Source organism: Pinus tabuliformis, chromosome 3_1 (genome assembly GCF_031772625.1).
Source record: "Pinus tabuliformis cultivar Carrire ecotype Pingquan chromosome 3_1, CPIR1, whole genome shotgun sequence".
Lineage (NCBI taxonomy): Eukaryota > Viridiplantae > Streptophyta > Pinopsida > Pinales > Pinaceae > Pinus > Pinus tabuliformis.
In genome coordinates this window covers 213,978,500-213,981,019 of record NC_142301.1, presented here as the reverse complement: position 1 = coordinate 213,981,019, position 2,520 = coordinate 213,978,500, and the positions used below count along the sequence as shown (strand labels likewise).

Below are 2,520 nucleotides of genomic sequence, written 5' to 3'. Positions count from 1 at the left end.
TCCACAGGCAGGGACTTGCTGCGATGCAGCTTCCCTTGTTGGACTTTGTAATTAATGTTGTGCAGGTTGGAATTTTAAAATTTTTATGTAACCTTCATTCATAATGAGGTTTTAAATTAAAAAAAAAAATAGTTTTTTACGGTCCATATTTATTTGAAAACGTGATTAATATATTTGTTGGCATTAATATCCCGTGGACAAGTTCTATCACCGTTGGCATTAATACCTTACTGAAGGACAGATTACAACACCTTTTGGAAAATTAACATTGCTCTCCTCGGCTTCCAACACCTTCAAAATTATATACTTTTGCATCGCAGAGAAATTTGGGTGCAATATCTGCCACTTTTGAGATTATGGTTAAGTCACATCGGATGATGAAAAATCCCATTGGCCAAAGAATGTGATCCACGCCAATCATGAAAAGATCCAATCAAGCCTCTAACATCGATATCAAGTAAAGTATTCCAAGAGTTTGGAGGAATTATATTCAACACCCAAACTAGTTTTGTGCTTAAACCAGTACTAAATCTGCAATAGAAAGAGATAACATCCATTACATTTCGAATATCATATTTACTAACATTCATAAGTGTCCAATATTCATTGACTTCCCTCTATCAAAATGTTGTGTCTATACTAAATTTTCAGCAATGATCCCTATTTTCTCATGTCATTTAGGGAAGATTGATAAACACTTCGACAATGGAGGAAGTTGTTGAATGTACTCTGCTTCTGGACTTAAATTTAGACAATTACTTAATGGTTTCTTCCATGATTGTTTTGGATCAGGATCCTGATCACATAAAACTAGGATTTTGTATTTTTCTTTCTCTAGTTGGCATGCCTTATCTCTTGGCTTGAACCAAATTGCTATTTGAACTTGACAAAAAATAATATTCCCACACATTCAAGTTATTAGACATCAACTTCTCCTATTGATGGAGATAATCTTTATCCTTCCCGTAAGTAGGAGGTGCGAAATAAACAAAGTAACCACTAGCTCTCAAAAGGTGATCCACTTCTTTTAGCAGAACACCATCATTTTCATGCCAATCGACACCACAATGTGAATAATGGACCATTTCAAATGAATTTCTTAGATAAGTTAGTTGTGTTGTAACAATAACTGTAATCATCGCACCAATTCCTTGTTCAAGAGCAAAGTGAATCTGATTTTCGTGCCCATGCTTTGGAGAAAATGGCATTGTCTGTATACCTAGTGGAAGTAGATAAGCTGGAAAACTTGCAAAACCACGACCAACATCAAGAACTTGCACCACTCATGTCGATCGTAAATCCCCTATTCCATTAGTTATCATGTTTCCCAATGTTTGGATTTACTCTGAAGCTCCATGCTTGAAATGAGTACCACCACCTGGGAACCACCATAGTTTAGCTTGCTTATGCACCCAATTTTGCCCACCTTTGGCTTTCTGCTAGATTTGAGTGGTTCATATTGCTTCACCACACATAATATTTAGTGATTGGAGATTTCATTGGGATCTTGTATTCTTTTGGAGGAGGTATTAAACAGAAAGGTTGTTCCTCAAGTGGAGAGGACAAATTTCTTTAGAAATTCACTCTTTGAGAATAATTCAAAATTTTCAAAGTGTTGATATACTTTAAATCATGACAAGGAACGTAGTCAGTATAATTCAATGACGAAACATTCGTTCCTTCTATAGGTATCTTTATCACATTAGCTTTAATATTGAGAAACACCTTATTACTTAACCACTGCTTTCCAGTTGAGACCAATGGTGCTTGCATATACATCACGTGCTTGGTGCCAAATAATGTTCCAACAAAAAAGGTAACTATCATCAATGTGAAATCCAGCATGACCGTCTTCCTTGATTGTACATCGAACATGGAGGAAAGTGAAAAGCCCATATTTAGATGAAAACTTTAACAAGATGAAACATGTTAGCTAGCCATGTATACACCCATCTTTTCAGTGTTTTTCACCATATCACACACAAATATATCCGACAAATTCAGTTGAGGGCAACTGAATTAGTGAAATCCCTTCAAAACAAGTCAAATGGCCTTCAAACATGCAAAGTTGAAAATAAATGGTAATACATTACGAATATATCATAAACCATTAACAATCAAGGAATTCATTAGAAATTTGTATGATAATTTTCATTCGAAGTTGGTTAAGGAAGATTATTCTTCCTCTCCAAATTAGTCTTCTACTTTCTTTCTCAAAATAAAAGTAAAATGTATTAAGAAATTATATATATATATATATATCCACACACACACACACATGAAAACCAACATTGTTTCCATGTTTATACAAAAAATTCAGGTTGAAAGCCAAGAGTTCTTGGTAGCCTAGATTTTATTTTCCCTATTCTAATCCCATTTTCCTTTTATTCCTCTTTTCTCTTTTGAAAATAATGCAGCTACGAAATTGTCAACAATCTAGAGCTCTAATAGGATTCTGCCAATGAATTAGTAGATTGCAACCAAGGCAAACGAAAATTATGGAAAAACAACTCCAATGAA

The 2,520-nt window shown here is 34.5% G+C and overlaps 1 pseudogene; it reads right to left on the bottom strand.

Moving 5' to 3' along the window:
• Window positions 1–262: 262 nt before the first annotated feature.
• LOC149186552 (putative methyltransferase PMT6 pseudogene) lies at window positions 263–1,896 on the bottom strand (annotated as a pseudogene).
• Between the last annotated feature and the right edge of the window lie 624 nt (window positions 1,897–2,520).